The 24723-nt window shown below is 45.0% G+C and overlaps 1 protein-coding gene across 1 annotated transcript in view; it reads left to right on the forward strand.

Moving 5' to 3' along the window:
• The window catches only part of SNTB1 (syntrophin, beta 1 (dystrophin-associated protein A1, 59kDa, basic component 1)), a 116230-nt gene that overhangs the window by 1073 nt on the left and 90434 nt on the right, over nucleotides 1–24723 (forward strand). The gene's annotated exons all lie outside the window — the stretch shown is intronic.

Below are 24723 nucleotides of genomic sequence, written 5' to 3' on the forward strand. Positions count from 1 at the left end.
GCGAGCCGAGGAGGGGGGGGGGGGGGGCGGGCGGGTGTTGGGTGCCGGGAGAGGAGGGGTTAAAGGAGTAAAGGAGCCCCCTCGGGCGTAAGCGAAGGGCTCGGGGGACTTTTCCCGAGCCAGCTCGAAATGCCCGAAACCCCCGGCTGTCCAATTCTTCCTTGCCCCCCTTCCACCACCCCACTCCCGACTAGGGAAGAGGGGGAAAAAGACGCTTGAACGAAGCTGGCGGTGCCTCACTGACACATTAACCATCCCCGCGAAGCAGCGGCTTTCGTTTCCTTTCTCAAGGGTGACCGAAACAGTTTTGTAAGAAGTGTACTGCCTTAGAAACCGAGCCCGGAGTAAGGAGCAGACGTTGTGTGCGTGGAGGAGGCACGGAGGGAGGGTTTGCCCCCAGCACGGGTCGGACCTTGGGGAAACCGTGAGCAGAAGCAGAGCCAGGTTCCCCGGGACAGCGGGTTCGTGAGGAGAGAGGCGTTCACAGGCGTTCAGTCCTTGTCTCCTCACAAGGACTCATTTACTCGCTCCACCTGAGAGAATGAACAGCTTCAGAAATGCCCTTGGTGTGTGTTTGATAAAGTGATTACATATTTGCCCCAAAGTTCATTTAACCGGAGGTCAGCGGCATTCGAGGCATGCTGCTGCGCCTTCTTCCTCTGTGCCGTCGCCTTCCCCCGAGCCACGGGCGCTTCCACCTCGCTGTGCCTGTAGCCCTTTCGGTACCACACATTTTTTCATGTGCGTCTTCTTGGTGCTTACTCTGAGGAGCAAAGGAGGTGCTGCTGCCGGTTAGGAGGTGCCGCTGAGGATCAGCCATGAGCAACCAACTATGGCATAAAGTTACAGAAAAAGTTTGAAGGGGAGGGAAGGTGAGAAAATGTCATCCGCAGTAGCGTATACTGAGAAACCGTTTGGTGGTGTCCACATGACAGTGAAAACTGCGAAGGAGTTAGTGCCCCGTGACGATTTAAGAAGCTGAGGGCAATTGCTTCTCCCCTCCCTGCGTGCCCCATGCTGCTCGCAGGACCAAACTGCATCTCGTCCTCCCTCACTGCAGCCGAAGCGCTTGCGAAGATACCCGTGACGTCTTAATACGAACTTCTCTCTGAGGTCTGAATTGAGGCTGTTGCGTCTAAATTCTGTCACTGCTTTGTTTACGCAGTTTAAGGGCTTCCTGGGGTGCAGGCCAGGCAGTGGCTGACCTTTGGGGTGATCTACTGAGTAATGTACATAGCGCTTGCAACAGCCTCCCTCCCTCTGTGTAGTGCCTGCAGTAACAGCACCTGAACACGCTCGGCTGTGTGAGTCCTAAAAAACCCTCAGCCTTCCTCCCGGTAGGAGGTAAGATGAAGCTGTTTCAGCGTGGACTTAGCACCCTCCTTCTCTCCACTCCTATCATCGTTGCAGCTATTTTCTTGCATTTCTTTGCTCCGTGAAGGCTGACGTGCCTCAGTGGTTGTTTCCGCGATTGAATTCGTAATTTCTAAACCGAGAGCGTACTTCAGGAGTCATCCCTATGTAGAGTTAAAATATTCTGACACTGAACTCAGTATTTTGTCCTGCCTTTCTCTTGCTATTTCAGTGGAGTAACCAAAATGAGACTTGGCCCCAGCATTGCCCCGGGAGGCGCTACTCCTTCAGCGGGGAACCTCTCTACATGAATGGCTTGTGTAAACAGGCAGTTTAAAACAATTCTCTGCGATTCTGTTTCCCACTTTGAAGCTCTTTCTTCAGCAGCACAGTCTAAAACAGTCCTTTTATTACTAAAGGAAAGAAAATCCAAAAGGTTTTTTTCCCTTTAAAATAAAGGAGGGAGAGCCTTGATTTTCCTTTCCTTCCAGACAATAGGAATTTGCCATTTCCTGACTTCTTAGAGAGTTATGTATTGCAAAAAGCAGCCTGCGCTGGGGCAGGGCAAGACCCCTGTGCAGCTCCTCTCTAGGCTCTTTCTCCAATTAACAGAGCAATGCCAGCATGTGTTTCCAGGGGCAAAATGTAACATCTGTGTTTTCAGGGAGATTCTGAGACTTGCTTGTGACTTCCAGACCAGGAAAGCCGAATTTGCAAAGGCATGGCAAGGTGCAAAGCATGAGAGGCATATTTCACGGTGCAACAGCGCTGTGGGTATTGCTCAATGCGTTGTGCGTTCCTGGAAAGGGTCTTACGGTTGACTATTTCTTAGAGGTTATCAGCAGTGAAGATGCGGTCAGTATGGCTCAATATACCCAACATCAGAGTGCTGGAGGCCGTCTGTTATACAGTGTCCTTCCTAAAATTGCCTGCTCAGTGAAATGAGGCATTTCCCAGCTCAGCACTAAACTGTGGTCTCTCCTGCATTCCTCTGGGGGGAGGAGGGGGGTGGAAAATCCCTCCCCGGCCCTCTGCACCGTGTGTGGGTGGCAGGGCTGGCACTGGGGTGGGTGACGGGAAGTGGACGGTCTGCGAAGAGGAGAAGGGATGGGGTGACGCTTCATTTTAACACTTGCTGCACTGATATCGGCTGTGAGCTGGTAAAAATGGAAATTATTTGGTGAAGGGTCGGGGTGGCCTAGCTGCAGTAGCTGTCCTGGTGTGGGGTGGTGCAGCTGTAAAGCCCGGTGGGAGAGGTCCTACTCTAACAAATTTAATAGGCGTCCTGGGTTGTTCTGTCCTCTCATTTTCTACCTGAAGGGCATCAGTCTGTTGCAGTCCAGCTACTAAGCTAAAGTTGTGCATATCAGCTCCTTCGTACAGGTCTGATGTGTGGGATTGGCCAGGGTGCCTTGAAAGCAGGTAGGATTTGATAAATGGAAGGGAAATAAGGCAACAGGCAACACTGTTATAGGAGGAGCTGTAAGGCACAAGGTTCAAGAGGAGAAGGAGGTGATGGTGAGGAAGGACTTGAGCCCTAAGAAATCCTGCTTTCTCCTTATCTGCAGGGATGGACCTCTTCTGCCTGCAGGGTTTAATTTCCTGTGAGCTTTCCATCACAGCTTGGGCGTGGGTGCAGGGGAGCAAAGCAGTCAGGGAGCAGGGCCAGGGGAAGCGCTAGCATTGGGCTTGTCGGCCCTGGATGGCTTCTCAGGTGTTCAGCACATCAAGACTGAGCTTCTTGCCAGCGTTCAGAAGCGCAAAGAATCTCCCTACGTGAGAGACAGAACAGCCTCCTTGTACAGTGTATATTTGCAGGCGTGGAAGGCAGCTAAAATTGTCATGACAGCTATTGTTTGTACATATAATTTCCCTGTGGTTCTGTTAAATTGGGTCTTCTTAAATAAGCACTTTGGAAAATCAAGCAGCCCCTCTTGTGCTGTGTGAGGCACATTACATTCAAGTGACTCTCAAGACACAAAAGGTGTTTGTTTTTATCGAAGCATCCTAGATGAGAGCAGTCCCTTGGCATGCTCTGTAACCGAGCCGGTTGTACTTCACTTGTATTCTCAATGAAAAACTGAAGTAGTCTGCACTCATGTCACACCGGACCTCTCTGCACGATGCCGGTTTTGGATGTGGAGAAAAAAAAAAACCACATTAGTGTATTTTTTGCTAGCTAGCTGCATGATATTTTTTTAGATTGCATCACTTCCTAACTTGTTAAGAGCGTGCAGATGAGCTTCTGATGATGATGGTGGCAGGTACGCAGTGGGAGAAGGAACATCTTCTTAAGTGTTGCTAGTTTCTTACTGGTTTTAAGTGATTCTCAGTTAAGCTAACACACTTGCAAGGTAGGGGTTACAGCTCCCTTGAGAAGTGGTTCTCGCAGCCTCTCTGGGTTTGCAGAAGTTTCCCACAGAGAGGCAGCCCCCTGTGTAGTGAATTTTAGCATATGGACAGTAGACTATGGTCATCTTCTGTAGCCTTCTTGGGAGTAATCCACAGCTTTAAAGCAATGTAAGAGTAAGCATGGCGCAGTCTGTACTGTAGTAACATGTATTATTTCCAAGCAGTATTTCTGTAAGAATTGTAAGAATTCTCCCCTTCCTACCCTTTTAAAATTTTCTTTGGACGAAGCAAAGCAATTCTGCCTGTGTGAATTACATGTTGAAATAGTGCAAAATAGGCATGGGCTACTTGTTGGCTGTATTTTTCTATCTTATCTGTGTTTTTGTGTTTCTTTCAGTAAAGTAGTGGCACAGGAGATTTCTGGGGGTTAACAAAATACAGTATTTATCCAAGAAAGTGTTGCAAGTTGTAGGGGAAAAACGAGGCACAGGGCACTTAATAAGTGCCTACGTGATGTAACTACTTACTACAGTCAGGGCTATAAATCTCAGTGACTGTGAATTGTATGCGTAGTTATTCCTTACACTTCCAGTAAACCTATGGAGAAAACAGTCTATCTTTTTTTTTCTTTTTTCTTTTTTTTTTTTTCAATTTTTTTGCATTTTTTTGCAAATACACAGTTAGGGAAATGCTTTGGATTTAGGGGCTATACTGCATTTCATAGCCTGTGTACCTGCCCTTGGCACACATCAGTTTGAAAGTGAAATTGAAAGGGAAAGGAGCATCTTATTCTCAAGAAGACCAGGTCTAAGCAGTCCCCGAGAATCTCAGTTTTGATTGTTTCAGCTGCCTACAGCTGATGGGGAAGCTTAGGAACACTTGATGTGTCTTTCATTGATTAGATTAGATTACAGGCTAATTTAGCAGTCCAGACAGTCTGTATCAGCTTTCACAGATAAGAATCAGTACATCCTCTTTGCAGTAAATCTGGTACAAGTCCTCTTTCTCAGTTACTGTAAAGAAAATAAAGCAGTTGTGGGCAACACATTCCTGGATTTATGTGACCAAGTGCAGGGTTCCCCCTCAACACCCCTGCCTTGGAAATCATTCTTCCTTAGGACTTAGTACCAGCTCCTTAAGGGTGCTTAGAAGATTAAATATGTCTAGGGATCAGGGATTCAATTGCACATCCAGTCTACATGTTAGGTATCATTAGAAAAAAAAAGCATTTTTAAAAATCCCAGCAGTGATTCCTTTGTGGAAAATTAAATGGAAAACTTGGTATAACTCTTTGAAGAATCTTTAAACCATTACACAAAGTAAAATTGAAAGCCGAAGGCTTTTGCTATAGTTAATGAAACAGTGTTTGTATCTTAATTATGCCATGGCAGGTGCGTTTTCACTGAAGACTAGTCCCACCCGCCCAGGAAGGCATTTTCACACAGGTGATCGCTAGCGGCACTGGCCTCTCCCCATCCCTGCCACCCGCTGGGTTTGGGTCAGAAACACTCGCTGCACGTCCGTCCCAAGGGAGCTGGTGAGGAGTCTCTGTAATTCAAATCAGAGTTTGGATTTGGGACAGCCCAATACAGGTGCTGATCCCAATAGGTTGATGGTTTCAGGTATAGGTTGGGAATGATTTTATGGGTTTTTTACTTTCTTAATCGCACTGTTTTTATAACACATGGTGTGGAGCTTCTCCTGGTAGTAATTTATCTGTAAATTTGACTGCATTTGTGTGCATTCAGGGTTTGTAAGTGTTGGAGAGTTTACCATATCTATTTGTAATCTGTTCTAGTGGTCACTTCCAGGCTTTAAGAACACATTATTTCCATTCCATTTTTCTAATTTAGATTTCTGATCATAGGATTATTTTGTACTTTATTCTGCAAGATTATGTTGCCATGGCTACTTGTTAGAATTGGTACAGCTACTTCAGTAGAAGGGAAATTGGAGGAAACAGTAGTTCAAGAGAGCAACAGCATATGTAAATGAACAAAATATGATGGGAACAAAGCTGTCCCAGTACTGCATGGGAGACTCAGGCTTTCCAAGCCTGAAAATTTCTTCAAGCATCTCAGAAAAATAGTTGGTGAAGAAGGGATGCTAGCGGTGTTTCTAGAACATGGAAAAAGTCTTTTAACTATTTATTATATTGGGTTTGTGAGTAGCCTATATAACACAGTTTTGCTGGCCTTGATGTGGTGGGTGGAGGTGAGTGAGATTCATCTCTCTTACCGCCTCCCGACCTCCCATTGGTATCACTACAGCAGCTGTAGCTGGTGTGAAGTGAGCTTTGCTTGGCTCAGCCATGTCACCTCTCCAAACCTTAAACTATGTCGAGTAGAGAAAAATACTGCTGTCAGCATAAGCTGTGTCTGTGCTAAGGGTCTTTGCCAGGACATCTGCACTTAGAGCAATCAGGGAGAGCATCGTACTGTTGTGGCGGATTAGGAAAGAGCTAGCACTCTGAATAGTAGGAATAAATAGTCTGTTTTGGCAGGGGCACAAAGCTCATTGTAGAGATGGGAAGGAACATCAGGGGAGTGGCAGTATTCGATATATGCCTTGAGGAGCGTCACTGCAAGAAGGGAGTTAGAAGATGTTGGAGGTGAGGCATGGCTGATTTGGGCTGGAGAAGTTTGTGAGAAACTACAGGGTATGTGGGAAGTGTGGAGTGCTACTTGTCACTCGTGCTACATGTTGGAAGGTGTGTGATGAGCCTCCTTCATGCTCTTAAATAAGCGGCTGTCAGCTGCTATTTTGCAGGACCAAGAAAGCTGCTCTATGAAACTTGGTCTCCGTGCTTTAAAAGTTGGCTGATGGCCCTGCCTTCTGTGCCTTGCACTTCTGGAAGAGAGAAGTTTCGTTGAAATTATGGCCTCCAACATCTTTCAATGTCTCAGAGTCCAGCAACACTGAGTAATGAACTAGGACACAAAAGTTTTTTGCCTAACTCTGCTTGCAGGAGAAGTTGGGAAAAGGCAAAATTGGTTTGTCCATTATCCACTTAGCTATCAAAACATATTTTTCTGCAGAACATAAGTTAACAAACTCGTTTACAAAAGGTTTAATCAACTGTGACTAGTCCTTCAGATTGCTTCACCACTAGATATTGCCTTGCTGTTGGGTTAAGTTTGTTCCTTCACGTAAATTAAATTAAGGCACATAATTTCTGCGTAACTCTTTGGCAGACTTGAATTTCCAACTGCTGCTACTGTACACTTCTGTTATAGTCTGGCTTTAATTTTGCCTGTCTAGAACTTGAACTACTGAACTGGTTACGACTTTCACTGCACATATACTAAGGGCACGACAGAGTAGGTCACTGCCAAAGTAGCAAATCTGCATTGTAGCAATTGGGTAGAATGGAGTTCTTAATTGTAAGGAAATGAGCCAGAACAGTAGATGTGGAGAAACTGTCTCTGATTAGAAATGATTAACATACAGCACACTTCTTCTAAAAATGTTGTGCAGCTTTTTGCTGAACGGTTGGAAGTTGTGCTTGTTGGCACAGCTCTAAAAGTCATCGAAACTAAGGCTGTGGCTATGTTTATTCCTCACTGCTCAGGGGTGTTTTCATCTAAAGATGACACGTATTTGAGCAGTGAGTCTGCTTCAGGCAGCACACAGATGAATAACTTGTGCGTGCGTGCATCTGTGTGAGTAGCTTCAGTTCACTTTAATGGCAGGCTAAAAAATGGTCAATTCCCAGTATGGTGTAGGTATCTGAGAAACAGAATCCTTTCTCCAAGTATCTGAAAGTTAGGGACATATCATAACATAAAAATAAAATTAAAAAACTTTTTTTTTTTTTTTTTAGAAAGGACAGTATCAGAATATAAATTCTCTTCTGGCAAAGGAGGCACAACTTAACTGATTTGCTCCAACAGATAACATGACCTCATGGGACTATTTATCAGCCTCATGTGCCCTTTCAGGGAAATAGGGTCATTAGTTAAGCTTTATGTTCCATTTGCCATAGGCATATTCTGCTGGTGCGATACCTATTTTGGCTTTTAACATGATCAAGTAGTTATGAGAGAGTATTGAAAGCTATACCATGGAAATAACATATCTCCACTCTTGTCTGAGTTATTTCAATAACAGCTGTTTCCAGAATGATTTACTATACTAACACGTGTGTTTTAACTGCCAGTGGCTCTGATTCTGCAAGGGAGCAAGAGGCAGCTGTGTGAGGGTGAAGATGCTGGAGAGGTTTAGTGTTATCCAGCACCTAGCTTATGAGGCTGCCTTAAGCTAATAGTTTTAACTCAGACAGTGGGAGTTTATCTGTTTATCCTGGAATTTGGGCTTTAGTCACTGCAAAACAGCCTGTAAGGACAGAGGTGGTAGTGGGGCTGGCAGGACAGTGGTGCAGACATGATTTGCCTCATAGCAGGCAGCTTCCCGTTGGTCTTACTCTTGCTGGGCAGGAGCCAGTGGGATCCTTCTCTTGCTGATGTGAAGCCAAAGGAGGGATTTAATTATTGGATGTTCAGGAGTATTTTCCAGGAATGGGGTGAGTAAGATTTGCCCTCAGTAGTTGCTGCTTGTATTGGGTTTGCATGGCAAGGTTTTGGTAGCAGGGTGGCTACAGGGGTGGCTTCTGTGAGAAGCTGCTGGAAGTTTCCCCTGTGTCCAACAAAGCCAATGCCAGCCGGCTCCAAGACGGACCCGCCGCTGGCCAAGGCTGAGCCAATCAGTGACGGTGGTAGCGCCTCTGGGAGAACAGATTTAAGAAGGGGAAAAAGTTGCTGCATGACAGAAACTGCAGCCAGAGAGAGAGGAGGGAGAATATGTGACCAAAACAGCCCTGCCGACCCCCAGGTCAGTGCGGAAGGAGGGGGAGGAGATGCTCCAGGCACTGGAGCAGAGATTCCCCTGCAGCCCGTGGGGAAGACCATGGTGAGGCAGGCTGTCCCCCTGCAGCCCAGGGAGGTCCACGGGGGAGCAGATCTCCACCTGCAGCCCGGGGAGGACCCCATGCTGGAGCAGGGGCATGCCCCTGGAGGAGGCTGTGACCCCGTGGGAACCCCATGCTGGAGCAGGCTTCTGGCAGGACCTGTGGATCCATAGAAAGAGGAGCCCACGCTGGAGCAGGTTTTCTGGCAGGACTTGTGACCCCGTGGGGGACGCACGCTGGAGCAGTCTGTGCCTGAAGGACTGCAGCCCGTGGAAGGGACTCACGCTGGAGCAGTTTGTGGAGGACTGTCTCGTGTGGGAGGGACCCCATGCTGGAGCAAGGGAAGAGTGTGATGAGTCCTGCCCCTGAGGAGGATGAAGTGGTAGAGATAACGTGTGATGAACTGACCATAAACCCCATTCCCCGTCCCCCTGTGCCGCTGGGAGGTAGGTATTGAATCTGGGAGTGAAGCTGTGCCCGGGAAGAAGGGAGGGGTGGAGGGAAGGTGTTCTGAGATTTGGTTTTATTTCTCTTTATTACCCTACTCTGGTTTGATTGGCAATAAATTAAGTTAATTTTCCCCAAGTTGAGTCTGTTTATCCCATGACAGTAATTGGTGAGTGATCTCTCCCTGTACTTATCTTGACCCGTGAGCCTTTTGTTATATTTTCTCTCCCCTGTCCAGCTGAGTGGGGGGGGCATGATAGAGTGGCTTTGGTGGGCACCTGGTGTCCAGCCAGGGTCAACCCACCACACTGCTTCAATTCTTTGTGGCTTTTTTTTTGGTTTGATTTTGGGATGGTGTTTTTTGGTTTTGTGGGATTGGGGTGAGGTAGGGGGTTGTTGTTGTTTTGGGGGGGGGTATGCTGTGGACAGAAAAAAAGGCTTCCAAATTACCATTGTTTCCCAAAGAACACATTGTCCCTGGTAACCATCTGCCCCTTTTGACTTACTTGTCCTGTCTCATGCAGTGGCAGACTCTCCTGGTACACAGCCTTCTCCATAAGCGATGAGTGGCTGGGATGGAGGGGTGTCTCCAGAGAACCAGCAGGATTCCTGTAGGATTATCTACCATATAAATACATACCTAGGCACAAACACCTTAAGATGTATTTATATACATACTTCTGTAAGGAACAGCCCCATCAACAGGCATTCCTTGTTTGGGGCTTGACCTCCAAACGTGCTTTAGGCCAACATGGTTGTACCAACTTTAGGCTGCTGGGGCTTTGCCAGGTCTGCAGAGGCTGAGCTGATGCCTATGTTACCCATTGGGTCTCTACGCTGTGAGGGCAGCATGGTGAGCTGTCCTGGCATGGAGAGGCTTTCTGTACTGCACCCCTGGAAAGCCTCTACCAGAGCAGGGGATGTAGCTGGTTGTGAGCTCTGTTGAATAGTCAGGAAGACGTGCTTACTGCAAGAGAAAGGGAGCCAGCTTCAAGGTGGAGTGGCTTGGATGATGACAGCAGGCTCTTCGTGAAGAGCTCCAGGTGTTATTACTGTGCTTTGCCTAAATTAAACCCATCTAGATTTCAGAAGCTCAGGTAGATGGCTGGTCGAATGGTTAACATAGCTCAAATTCTTCAAACAGCTGAGGAAGTCCTGAGCACACTGGGGAGAGACACAAGCAATACTTAAACCTGCCCACAAACCTCAAGGTGCTGCAGATGCCACAGCCAGTCTGCTTGAGGCCACTGTTGCTCTCCTGGGTTTTGCTGCCCTCTTCTTTGCAGGGGGAGCGGTTGGGTTGCAGGCTGATGCCGGGATGTTTGTGGACGTGGCTCTCGTCTAGCCCCGGGGAGGAAATGCGTATTCCTGCCTTAAAAAAGGTAAAAAAACCTCATAGTAACTTCAGTCTTCTTCATGTTTGTGGAATGCTGGAGAACTGTCCAGCCAAAAAGGCGATAAAAGAAAACAGCGTTTTAATTCAGGAAGAATGCAAGTGAAGGCAACTAGTTTTAAAAAGTTCCCAGTCCATTCAGTCAACGGCTGTCTGTGTAAATCAGCCAGACCTAAGTGATGTATGAGCGCAGGTCATAAAGAAAACACTGCAGTAACAAACTAGTGGAATTTCCACTTAACACATTAAAATCAACCCTGAAAGGCTCCATTAAGGAAAGCCATAAATTGAAGTTCTAAGAGATGGTGTATAAAATATCCCTGAAACTAAAAATGATCCTCTGTCAGTTTTATGTTTTCCTTTCACTGTGTTATATCTATTTTATTAAACATGTGGGATAGACTATCAAAAGAGCAGCACTTTGTCTGTGAAGCCCTGAGGAAATAAATAGTGAGTCTGGTCATATTATAAATTTCATCCAATAAAAATAAAGTTAAATTGATTCTGGGCTTTGCCTGTGTAAGGACTTCTATGCTAGGACCATTCTGTGTTGATCTTGTTTCATACTGAACTTTTCTGCTAGGCATACCTTGAAAGGTTAGTATTTAATGCTTGAGTTTTCATTCAAGTGCTGCCAGAGCTTTCTGTCTATGTGCATAAATAGTATTAAGACCTTAGAAAGGTTTCAGGGTTCACTCTCTTACAAAAATATTGAGGAACAAATACCTTTTGGTTTTTGAGGGAGGAAGGGAAGGGTGGACTTAAAAACACACAAGTTTCTGTGGGAATCTTTACAATGTCTTAATTTGAAATGGCATTTTACATTTAAAAAGAAAGCTGTTTGCTTTCAAAAGGCTGATTGGAACTTGCATTTCAAAACTTTTCTAAGTAGAATTTTCTGTGTGGAATAGCAGAGAATTACCCAAGGTACCTTCTCCTTGTGGAAAATCTTTGCAATCATTATACGTGTATCAACAGGAAATTTTCATGGCCAAAAAGTTTTGACCAACTCAGTGCAGTAGTTTTTTCCCGTTTTGTTAAAATATGTAGTTAATTTCTGTAAGTGCAGGTATTTATTCTGTTCTTCAGAAACTTTAGACATGCTGTTCTCCTTAATCACTTTGTTCTGTTACTTTTCTATCAATATGCATATTGTACAAAGTGGATAAGGATGTATATTTGGTATGAGCCAAGACAGATATGCTTCCAGTGGAGAAGTCACAAGTGATGTATCACATGAATTCCTGTAAGACAGTTACATTTGATCATTTCAGTTAGTCATAGTTCTGGGGGTACACTTCCTTGTTGCTGTGAAACTCGCAGTAGAAGCCTTAAATACAGAGGGAAATGAGGAAGAAACTTCTTGAGTCTCTAAAACTTGCCTAAAATAGCTCTTCTAGGTGTAATTTTAATATCTCCTCAAAGTAAATTAAATTGGCCAACTACCTTTTTAGCTTTTGCTGTATTAAAAACTTTGTGTAGAACTGTATGTATATGAAGGAACCAAGAACTGTTCATGAAACCATAAAGGGTGGGAAATTATCTCTACAGGGGAATATGCGATGCATTACTTTGTTTCTTTATTTTCTTTCTATTCACTGTTGTGTTGGCTGATGTTGCTTTAGGAATGCTTTTAAATGTTGCTGTTTAATTCCAGAGCTGACCTAGCCCTGGTGTAGGCACAGCTATAAATGTCTATCAGCAATATTACATGGGCACAAGGTACCAGTGGGTACATACATACAGTGTATGCCGTGAGCTTGCATGCATGTTGTACATGCATTTGCTCATATCCAGGACAGAATTTGTTTGTTGTCAGTGGTATGTAGATTAAGTTAATTGTTCTATGAAAATGGAAATAAATAAGACTCTTGATTATACCTGCACTGAAGGAGTCTCTGGGTTGATTCATTTGCTGGAGTGCTTCACAGAAGGCTGCACCTGCAGTTTTGGTTTTTCTCAGAGTCTGTGTTCTCCGCCTGGACCTCACTGTCCATGTCTGGCTATTTTGGCTGAGCCTCCAGCCGTGAGCGGGCGATGGCCAGGCTGGGGGGACAACCTGCTGCCTGCTAGAGAGTGCCAAGAAAGGGGAGTGAGCGTGGAGCAGAAGGTGGAAGAGTGAAAGCCGCCTCCTCTTCAAGTTGGCCTGAATTTTCCCATTGAGTTCAGTGGGATTAGGGTATTTTTTAGCAAGCAATATTGACATAAATCACTGATGGGAAAAAAAGATGCTGATGCAGCTTTATCCTGTCTCTGATACCTACTGCATTAATTCTCCTTTAAAATAATATGGACAGATCTTTGGTCCTTACTGGAGCCCCTTCACTGGCTTCCTGCGTGGCTAAAAAGACCTGCTCCTAAATTGAGGCTCTAAGTTATATGCTGCTTTACTGTGCTTACCAAACCTGACTCCATACTCCCCCTCCACAACCCTTTCAGCTTGTCCCTACTCCCTTCCCGCTCCCCCAAAGACTGATGAGCAAAGGCATTGTAAAATAGATGTGGGAGCAGTTCAGTCTCCGAGTTCAGTCATTTTGTGCAATAATAATTGATTAAGCAATTGTTGTTTCTTAATCTACTGTTCAGTGCTAATCAGAAAGGTTGACTAATTCGGCGCAGTCGGATCTGTGCCTAAGCTATGGGTCCTCGTCTCAAATTAGGAAAACATCAAAATGTTACTCCTGCAAACCTCCTCCGTTTCTCTTAAATTCCAGGGTGACAGATACTGTATCAACAGCTTTCCAAAGGATGTTTTTTTCTTTCTTGCTCTGAGCTAAGCTCTGACCTCTGCAACAGCAGAAACACACTAAAAATAATGTTTAACGGGAGCAGGAAGCAGTCATTGGTTTTGGAGACAACAAAAATGTAGTTTCAGGTGAAGGCTGGTTTGTAGAGTTACGTTTTCTCCAAAAAGCTGCACCCAGCAGAAATTTGACCTCTTTCCTGTTGAACGGGAGGCTTGTAAGTGCCCTCCTGCTCTCCCTGTAGCACTGTCAATGCATAGATCATTCTCCAGGAGAAATTAGAGTTTGCTACTACCTTGGTGCCACTGCAGTGTATAATGCCAGACTGTGACAGTCATCAGAGGTATTCTGGATTTGCAGAGTACACCAAGCCCAAAGCCTGTGCATGTCTTGCCCCTGACCCGACAATGCAGTGCTCTTCTCCCCCCCTGGTTTTTTCTGGATATCATTCTCCTCCTTGCTGGCTTCTGACTGCACTGTTTAGGATATGAGGCAACATCAGAAAAAGTTTGCTGTTTATCAGCCAGATTATGCAGGAAGACCTGCAGTTGTAGCTGAACAAGTAATTGCATAATCGTAACAGTAGCTTGCTGACTATCCCGGCTGGCTGCTTTGTGTATTTGAACCCTGGCAGATCCCTGCTGGGGACGAACGCTGTGTCGGGGCAGGCTCCATCAGCTGCTGATGGTCACCTGGCGAACAGCCAAACCTGATGGTTTTCTTTATCTCTAAAGAGGTGCAAAGTTGCAACCGCAGTTGAAGCGTGATTGAAAAGTGACAGAACTGGTGTCATCACAAGGTGGTACATAAACTGCAAGTCTGCTGTATTTTGTGTCTGAGGTCTTGGGAGAATTTGGGCTAGCTCAGGAGCCCTGAGGTCTCCAGGCCTGGAATGCAACCCAATTACCTTGTGTTTTTTTTCTCTTTTAAATACGGCATCATTAGAAAAAACAGTGAGTCGAAACTAACCCCTAATTCTAAACCTGTAATCATAGCTTTGGAAGAGTGTTGCAAAGAAAGCTCTTACAGTATTACATGAAGAGTACCTAGTTAAAGGATGATAACTGACTCAGAAAAGTCAAGCGAGACACAGCTCTGCGATAATAACCCCATGCTTTTTGAACATTATTTCCTTGGTAAATGCTAGGAAAAAAAAAAATGTGAGTCTGATTTGACAGGCACTTCAGCTGCAGTGCCGCCGGCATCGGCTCCTCTGGGGTTCAGTTCTGGCTGAAGGACCCCCGTGGTGCAGCCCGAGCCCTCTGAATAGTCCTGCCGAAGGACACTCTATGAGCCACAGTGGCCAAGGAGGCTGGAGAAAAGAGGGCCTGTTAGTCTCAGCTTGCTCCGGGGGGAGGGTTGCTTCTGTCCCAGAACCACCTCCTACCACGTCCCTGTTTAGTGTGGAAGGTGATGGAGGGGACTGAGCCGTGAGGGGCACGGGCAGCCCCCCTTAGACCAGCCTTCCTCACGGCTGCCTCGTGCTAGAGAATCCACATGGCTGGTTCCACAGCTCCTGTGCACAGTTACTCCCTGGAAGTGCTTGCAAAGCAAAAGTAGGTCACACTGTCTCTTCAGCCTTTAAATAAATATTGTATAATAACAATATATGAAAATAACAATATATGAAAATAGATGAAAGTACTCCACTTTGCAGGCTGAAGCAGGGTGGGCAGGCAGCAAGGTCAGGCAGAACACCCTATCCAGCTCTCTGCAGTGTGTGTGTAGGCTGAAGTTCAGTGTGTATAGGCTCCTCTCTATGCCCTGATCCTGTAACTACATCTATGAGGATGTCCTTTGCATACATAACATGTCTTAATTGATTTCACTGAAGCTAAGTTTGGGTAAGGCTAGGCAAGATGAAGACCCACAATTTTGTTTTTCCTTTCCTGTGGGCACGAGTGCTGACTGCACTATATAAAGCTGCTTGCTGTTGAGCCTGTCACCGTTCAAGGTGAGGAGGAAAAGTGTTCATGTTTTTATTAACATTCCTCCCTCCCAAGCTACGCCGCACCAAAACAAACAAGCAAATGGTAACCATTGCCAAGGAGAGAAGAACTGTTTTGCAGATCGTAGCTTTTTCTGCTGGAAAAAATGTAGCCATGTTTAACTTACTTTTAAAGAGCGCAATGTTGAATATACAAATGAAACTCCAATTTACACAGCTGAGATTGTCATGAGTGCTTCACACACACAAGTACTCTCAAAGTGCAACATTTTGAAATAATGACATTTGCTAGGAACAGTCTTTGGGAAATGGGACAGTGCTCGCGCTTTTACCCTTCCCCCTTCGACGCCAGCCTGTGTCAGGCTAGCGATGGGAGCCAGGCGGGAGGACGGCAGCCAGCTCTGAACAGATCGGCCTTTGTGTCCCCAGCACAAACGTCCCTCTTCTTTCCGAGGGAATGGGCAAAACGGGTTCTGACCCAGCACGACCGGCTGTTTGCGGCTTGTCCATCAGCAGGAGGGAGACAAGTGCCTCCTCTGTGTCCCCGTTAAAATGCTGCTGCAGAGCGAACTGTCTAGCAGGCAGTTAAACAGTTCCAATCTTTCTAAGCCAAAGTTTAACATCGGCCGTGAGGTATTTCAGCTGTGTCACAAGATTGCCCAAGTTGCTCTGCAGAGGTTTTCTCCTCTGGTTAGCGGCTCAGAGCTGCTTCGCTGCCCTGGAGCACCGAGCGGTGCAGAGGTGTAGTGGTGCCCAGCAAAGCCACTGCTGGTTGTTTCTTTTTTTGGCAGCTTAGGTCTTCAAGTGTTTAGTAGGAATAGCCCTTGTGGAAACAAGTTAGCAATGACAAAAGCCAGTAATAACCTCTGCCACCGTTTGTGAGTTTGGAAGGTGTGCCCTCCTGAAATTTAGGAGGAGAGCTGGAGTTGATGTAGAGTCTAATTCTGCCCTTTTCGTTTGTATGATGCCTCACACTGAATCTATCCAAGTGCTTGGTATTTTTACTAGTCCTAAGTAAACTCTGTTCAACTTAAGTTACTTCCCAGGGCCCAAGAGCTATTCTCAGTTTTTCCTGAGCATGGTGTAGCTTGCAGCACCTCTTACCTTCAGCAGCAGAGAGGTGGGATGTCCAGGACTGTAGTTCTGGGCTTTGCCAGTGTTGTTAGTATGGCTCCTTTGGCTTTATCTCAGTTACCCATCAGAGGAGGAAGAGGAAGACATTTAAAAGCCCTTGCTATCCAGAGCGCTGCTCAACTGCTGCATCACCTGGGATCCCCGCTGCCTGTCCTCAGCACTCAGCCAGGCACATTGTAAGCCGCTGAGGTTCATCAGGCTGTACCTAATGTGTAGCAAAGTGTGGAGTGTTTCCATCAGCAGGGCCCAGTCTTTTCACACCCTACCTGCTGTGTAGGGAGTGTGTTCTGACTTCTGTGTTTGCTAGTTTTGCTCCAGATCCTTCTACCTCAGTTAATGACATGGAGCCAGGCTTGGGACGTGGGGAGCCCTGAAGCTGGAGCCTACAGAAAATGAGTACATCATCTCCGAATGTTCTGTCATTTTATTTGTAGCAGTGGTGATGGACGGTGAGAGGTGGCCCCAGTGGCTGGCAGCCAGGCTAGGCAGTATTATTAATGTCTAGTAACACTGATTAGAAATCAAGTGCTGAAAAAGCGTTGTGCTGGAGACAAAGTCCATTCTTTGTTCCTCTGGCTCACTTGTTACATGCTGATCCTTCTCTGCTTCTCTGTGGTTGTGGTCTGGGCTGGGCTTCAGCAAATAAAGCCAAGCGAAACATGTCTTTTCTGGCCTGGTTAGCTGGCATGTTCGCTTCTGGGTCATGGTTTTTGACGTTCGTGCTGTAGAGGTAACAACAGAGGGGAAATGTGGTCTTGACGCCTTGGCGTGTGAGGTCCTGGGGTGGTCTTCCCTCTGGGGTGGAGGAGCACTGAGGCAGCACAGCGTGAGACTGGATTGTGGCTGGGATGCTATCATCACCCACCAATGTTTATTATATCCCACGGAGCAGGAGGGAAGATGCCCCACTGATACCATCCCAGTACCACAACTGCCAGAGAAATCTGTCGTCTTGGTAGTTTCAGACCTTGCTGGGCTCCTCGGCAGCATCCTGCAGCCAGACTGCAGACCAGGCTTTTAGGTAGACTTTAATTTCCTATCAAGAACTATCACATTAATGGCTTAATTCTTTTTTTAAAGGAGCTATGAAGGGGACGTCATTGTTTTAGCACTCAGAGAGTGCAAGAATGAGCCCTTTACCTCCTAAATTTTTGACGTTCTTGACTAATTGTGAGATATGCTAACAGGGAATGTGTTTTAACAAGGATGCAGAGCTAGAGGCCACATGAAATTAAATTTTAATGTAGGCTCCCGTCAAGCTGTAAAAAGGCATTTGACTTTGTTTTGAGGGATAATGTATGGGATACAGTCTTTGCTCTTAAAGGAACATCATCTAATTGGTTTGGGCTTTTGGTTGAAAGGCTAAATCATTCTCCCTTTTCCTCTTTTTTTATTTTTTTTTTTTATTTATAAAATGGTCTTGCTTGTATCTTTGAGTGCTTCCTTTTGCTGGCTTTATACTGTGCTTTTTTACTGATTGTGTAGTGACCTTTGCTATCCCCAAAATCTTAATTTCTAATTCTGAGCATTAGAAGGTAATAGGCAGAGAAAGATGCTTGTGATTTTGCTTTTGTTTTCCCCTTTCTTGGGGGTGTTCAGACCTTTAGAGAGGATTCCTCTTATGTTAGGCATTTAGGCTATGCTGAGCATCCCTGCTCTCATGATGGACAGCAGAGAGAGAAACAGGCTGAGTGGTCCTTTGGAGATGCCACTCTCCTTCCTCACTTACTACAGGGATACTAGCTTGGCTTCTAGTTACACCTCTTAGGTGATTAAAGTTATGTGACATAGATCCTTCCCTTATAATGTTTTTCCAGCTTTTTCTTTGCAACCTGAGGACAGTTCTTTATTTCTCAGTTCTCACTCAGTTATGTAGTTCTCCAGAATTGGGGATTTTGAGGGAAACAGAGAATTTGTGCAGAGCAGGATACAATCCAAAGAGCAGGAAGTGCTACATATCTTTGTTGCAAGTAATACAAAAAAAGCATATATATTCTTTGAGAGTATTAGAGTGTAATTGCATCGTACGCTGGCCTTGGCAAGAAACTTTCATAAGAAAAGCCCATGCCTGTGCTGCAGTGCACCTCTTTGTGGTTGCACTGATCTAACTGTGTGCAATGCCATGCCAGAAGCAGGGTTTTTTTAAATTACATGGGCTCCAGAAAAGATGTCATCTCTAACGCTTGTTTTTTTGGGTGATGCAGTTTACAGAGCAGACTTGGAAGCCGGCAGAAGGGAGCCATGGACTCCAGTGTGAGGCAGGAGAAGCACTGAGGCTGGAGGAGAAACCCGGTGAGGTGGTTTTGTCACTGAAGCCAACATGTTGTGAAACTGCAGCCTGAACCGAGCAGGACTTTCCTGCCCTCCTCCTGGCCTCGGCAGCTCATTCCTGCTCTTCCACCCGAGCTCTGACAACTGCTCCCCTGTGGCCATGCTGCGCGTTGGGGTGCTCCAGGTCCCCAGGTTGGCTGCCTGAGTGGCAGCAAGGTCAGGGGAAGCCTGAGTCATTACAAGTCCCTTTTGGGGGACAGCTCACGTTTAGATTCGTGTAAAGCTGTTGTGAAACTGCACCCATCGTGCTGAGGCTTGTCTTGTTATTGTCAACATGCAGTGGATGAAATCGGGCCCTGGTGAAATCAACTTCAAACACTCAGGGATGGAGCAGGGCCAGGATCACTCTTAGTGTTTCTAATTGTGCCACAGTGGAGAAAAAACCCTACCTTTTACTTTGGAAAGTGCCAGACTTACATGTGACAATCTTGAATTTTCAGTGTTAATTGTGTCACCTACAAGTTAAAGCGTGCTTCTTACCTGCTTTGTATTCTGCGTATCCCAGCTTTTATATAACCTTGTGTTGCTGCATAAAGGATTGATATAAATCTTTCATACAGGCTGTCTCCTGGATTGTGTGTGGGAGTGGGAAATTCTGCAGAAGTTCAAAGTACCTGTCCTGAACAAAGGCTGGGTTGATTTGATAGCAAAAGCAATGATCTTGCAGTTGAAGTGAGGAGCAAGAGCCAGAAAATTAGGCACCCCCCCCTACCTCTGATGGGCGAGAAGAGGGACAGCCGAGTCTTGTGGTGCCCAGGAGCAAAGCACAGACTCAACGGAGACTCTGGAGTTGTGCATGTTTAAGTGTTCATTTGGATTAAGACAGGAAGGGAGGCTGAAGTGCAGAGCTTTACTTGTATACACCTTGCTTAGGGAGTAAATGCATCTTATTCATGAATGGGTTTATGTACAGATAATCCCTTAGTTTCATGCTCTTGCTAGCCATGCATAGACACGTCTTAAAAGCTTCCAATTCACTCTGTTCCTGGGAATGCTGAATTTGGTCCATATGGTGCAGCTGATCACACTTTAAGTGTGGGAATCCTGTGATTTTTTCAGTGCTTGCATGGGTCTTAGATCTAGATGACTTGTTCTGTGCTAAATGCAGCCACTCTGTATTTACTCTGCCTTGAGGCCATTTAATTACGTTGACTCTCCTACCCATTTCACAGAGCTTATAGCTGTTTGAGTTGCTTTCTGAGCTCTGCAACCTTTCCAAATGCTCTAGCTTATTTATGTAAGATTTTTTTAGTATACTATTTCCTTCTGTATTCAGTCCCCGTCCTAGTAGTAACCAATTTCATTTTTTTTTAACTTGTTGCTTATTGCTTCTGTTATTTATGCCTTCTTCCTTCTGAGTCTTGGTGACTCCAACCTAAGTGTGCGGGTTCTTTGCACCTCCACCAGTATTTTGTTCCATTGTATGCTCTTCCAACATTATAATTCCTCTGGCAATGCTACTCAGAATACCCAGTGTTTGAATGCTTGAAGACTTCCTTTCTTGGAAAAAATATTTTATTTAAAACAAAAAATTCAGAAAGCATCCCCAGAATTGTAAGAAGCTTATCTTCATTAGCTAAATTAGAAAATTGTGAAGTGTTGCAAAGATATGAGGAAAAAAAACAAAAAAACAGAAAAAAATGGGATTAGCAGGCTCTGAAAGCTCTGAAAGGATCTTGGGAACCTGAGTCGCTACTCCGTGCAAAGCGGTAGTGACCCTTAGGTTTGGTTGCAAGACTGACTGCCTCAGGCCTGCAGGATGGCTTTGCATTTTCTTATTCAGGAGTTACAACGTCCTTCTTAGCATGAGACTGCTTTCCAGGTCCTTGCTCTTGCTCTTCCAGGAGATTGAGTGGTGCAGTGTAGAAATGCAATTTTGCATCATCTAGAGACTTTAGTGTATTGATCAGGGGTGAGTTAACGCATGTTGGAGAATTTGGGGTGTGGCTGCATTATGCTTAAAGCTTTTCTAAACGGTTATTGCTGTGGCACTGACCTCCTTCCACCCCCAGCTGTGTGTTCCTGACTCTTCTTTGTGTGGCTCATGTAGCCCTGAACTGTCCCTTACGTGAATGTGGGTGGTTTTGCAATCAGGCAGGGAGTTGGTTCACCCAGCTGAACACGAGGAGTGTGTTTTCATGTTGTTTCACCAACAGGGTGAAAAAGGTTTCCTACCCAAGCATCTCTTCTGATCTCATCGTGGGCTCTGCTTGCTTTGTGGCCAGTTACCGAATGGCACCTGACTGCATCCCTTAGACTTGGGCCGGTTTATATGATCCCTTTTACGGTTTCCCCCCCAGTCTAGTGCCCTCAGCACAGCAGAGGGGGTGGCAAACAGTAATTCATGGATAGGACTGAGAAGTTGGCCTGGTACTTCTTAAACCTGCTAGAGAAGTCACGATTACGTGCTAACCAGTTTCAGCCTGCAGCTGGAAGGCACGGTTTGTGAGCAGCCACCGAACCCGTCCCTTTCAGCGGCAGCAGCCTTCTTCACGTAGTGATACATTGTTCTGGTTTGGTGGTTTTTTTCTTTCCCCTTAACTGATATGTTTTAGCGTAATATCAGTTTATCTGAAACTTTCAAATTCTGGGAAAGTACAAGAAATAAGAACCATTTTGTCTGAAACAGTGACTAACTCCTTTTTGGGGGGTTATTTAAATTAATAGACAATGACTAAAAAGCTCTAGAATGGGGAGGCCATGGAAATCCCTTGCTGCCAATAGCCCAGATGGCATCTCTCCAAACTCATGGTGTGGGCAGACAGACTGCGACACCTCATGTGTCCCTTTCTGTGCTGTTTTATCCTGTTTTTTGAGAAATACGCACAAAAGCTTCCCCTTTGGGAGAGGACTGAACTGCATCAGCCCTTTTCAGAGATGGCCTCAGCACGGAACTGGCTGTTTTCTGAGGTTTTCTCTGAAGACACAGCCAACAGTGAAGGCAGCAAGCCTGGAGATCAGCACGGCTACATGAGTTCCTGGGCTTCAGGTTACCTTTTAAATATCCCTAAACAGTGTTGGGCAGAGTGCCCATGAGAAAGGACACAGTGGAGGCAGTCAGAAAACCTTCAGAGAGCTTTGCGCGTAGAGCAGATGAATGGTGGCACTGTGTCAGTTTATCTTAACACTTGATACAGTAAGATCACCTTGTTTTCCCCTCCTCTCTCCTTGTCTTCTCCTCATCTTCTGGATCCCCAGTGGCTGCTGTGAGCTGCCACCGTCCCTTTTGTTCAGAGATGCTGTGGGGTGGTGCTGGTGACACCAGGATGGAGAGCATGGCCCAGGGTGAAGGTAGAGGACCAGACTGTATAGCTGTGCTTGATGCACCCATAAGGAAAATTTTTCTTCTTTTCTTTGCTTTTGTATGTAAGCATCAAATCTTTCATGCTGCATCTCTACCTGTATTCCTGTAGTTGTTCTTGCTCTTCCAAGCTCTTTTACCTGGCTCTGCAGGGGAATTTCTTGAGACCTCACAAGTGTTTATCTGCCATCCTTCCTTCTCCCTTAGACTTTAGTTTTTTTCTTTTTCTTTCCCTTTAAGCTAGCACCAAGACCAGGTGCCTAGGCTGCAATTTTCGATACAAATCTCTGTTTCTTTGCTTTCTTGAAGTTGCACCCCCCCTGAAACGCGACTTGGGCTGACCAAGGTCTGTGCCCTTTCCTGGAGCAGGAGCAGCTCTTTGGCAAAGACCTTCTTAGCTTGTAAACTTTGTGCATTAGTTACAGAAACTCCTCACTCAGCTTTAGTGGTGGGGCAAAGCCAGGTCTCAGCTACACCTTTCTCAGCTCCTCGGAGAGGTTAAGCTATTGAAAGTTCAGCACTTCAGAGCCTACGAGTTTTGCACAGGACAGAGGAGGTGGGAAGATTTGGCATCTTTCTTGCAACAACAAAAGCAGCAGGAGGTGCAAAATATGAGTTTGAGACTCAAAACATTTTTTTAATTTATCCCAAAATTAAGCAAGCTGAATCTGGAAAGGAATTAAGGCATCTGCCTTAACTTATTTTGGCAAAAGTGTAAGCCCTCTTTCCTGGAAGAACAGCATGGACCTCAGAAAGTATTGTTTCGTGTGCCATAGCAATTTGAATCTTTCAATTTTGGGGTGCGCAAGCTTAGCAGATACACTAATAAATGTGTCCAATATTGAAATCTTTGTAAATGTTGATGTTTACTCCTGCTGATAAATCTAGAAGTCTCCCCCTTAAATGAAGGTGGAGGTAGAGAGGTGGTAAATGTACTCTTTATACAGGGAAGTGTCTCTGAGAAAGCAAAAAACACATCTCCAAACCCAACAAAATTAGAGATGAGGAGTCATCTGCCATCTAATCCGGGGGACCAGCCAGAGCACAGCAGTGAAGCTAGCAGCCCTCACTTCAGTTTAGGATTTTTGATGATTTATGCTTGAAAATACTGTTCTTAATTTCCATGACAGAAGAATACCAAGTTTCACAAATGTTTCCAATTCACACATAAAAATAGAAAAATGGAAATTCTTACCATCTACTAAAGCTTCAAAGGAAGTAGTTATGTTTAGTTAATTAGTTTTGCTGTTTAAGTATCTACAATCCATCCTTTCCTGGCTTATAGATTTAGCAAAGAATCTATTATGGAAACGGATAGCCTGGAGGGAGCATATCTGCCCTGTAAACCCTTTTAGCTGATCGGTATTATGAATGTATGTGAAATGTCAGCTTTGTTCACATGCAGGAATAAAGAATGCTTTTCTAATGTGCTTTCTCTTAATCTGGTGCTTGATCAGAAGTTTGGCTTCACAAACCAAAGCAGTAGAGAGGGTGAACAGGAAACAGTGTAGAAAACAAAAAAGGAGCCAAAGCATGTTCTTTGCAAAATATATGAGGCTGATGCCCAGAGAGTTTGGCAGTAAAGGCGTGCAATCAGGCTAGGCCACCGTTTTCTTCATTTGATCTGTCTGCATCTGTGAAATACTCTATGAGGTGAGCCTTCATCCTTGTGCAAGAGGAGCCCAACGATTCTCTGTTTGCCTGTTCTCTGCTTTCATGTCTTCTGGGTCACCATTGTTCATATATTTTTTTTCTGGTTCCCTCTTCTGTGTGTTGCCTGGTGCAGTGTCCTCATCGCAGCAAGCCCTCACTGCCTCTTCAACACTCAGACATGACTAAGCAGCCTCTGGAGTTTGGGCAAGTTGCTTGCACAAATGCATTGGAGCTGGTTTTTGGTTTTTTTTTTTAACTCAGAAGCTGAACTGCTTAAAACACCTATTATTTTGGCCCTACACTTTAAGTTATGAATTTTCTTGCTATTTCTGTTCTATATTTGCTTCACACTAAATATGTAGTCATCTGCCTTTCACAAACCTACAAAAAGTGCAATTTAAGGACCCAATCCATATTTGAGGATTGGGTCCATTACAAGCTGGGTAAGAAAAGTGTCCTCGTATTCAGAGCAATGGTATTTTCTACTCTTTTTCCCCCCTAGTATCTCAGTTGCTGAAAAAATGGGGAGAGTGACTCCATCAAAGCAGCATATTACAAAGGCATTACTAATTGAAGACTGAAGTTGTGCATACAGGTGTTTGTGCACTTGTGTGTACAGTTTAACATCTCTGAAGCTGAGCAACAGAAATTTGCCCCCATCTAAAATCAGCAGTCACTTTCAAAGATGTGGATTTTAATGGCAGTAAAGCACATTGGGGTTCTCTCGTGGAAAATGGAAGCAAGAAATAAAGTCCGCAGAAGCCTTGCATCGACTGAATTTTTAATAATGAAATGTCTCTTTCTTAAACTGCAAGGGAACAAATATTACAGTTCATTTCAATGGGATCTTTGAATATGGTGTTAGTGTACTTTATTTGCTGTAAGAATGATTTTTTGGTTGCATCTTTTGCAGAAGACCAGTTAGATTCCTTTGAATGCACTAAGACTGTAGGAGATTAAAAATAAAAAACAAAATCATTCAGACAATTTTGTTCTTGTTACGTATATGCAGACATAAGTAATGTATGGAATTGGATTTATGCCTATACATTTTTAAACATTTTGGTATTTGTTTGGATGGTTTGGTTGGTTTGTGTGAAAACGTGCACTCTTCAGGTACGTACCTTCATGGGTGAATAGGATTTTGTACATTTTTTTCTT

The sequence above is a fragment of the Haliaeetus leucocephalus genome, unplaced genomic scaffold, assembly GCF_000737465.1.
Source record: "Haliaeetus leucocephalus isolate CR32 unplaced genomic scaffold, Haliaeetus_leucocephalus-4.0 Scaffold555, whole genome shotgun sequence".
Lineage (NCBI taxonomy): Eukaryota > Metazoa > Chordata > Aves > Accipitriformes > Accipitridae > Haliaeetus > Haliaeetus leucocephalus.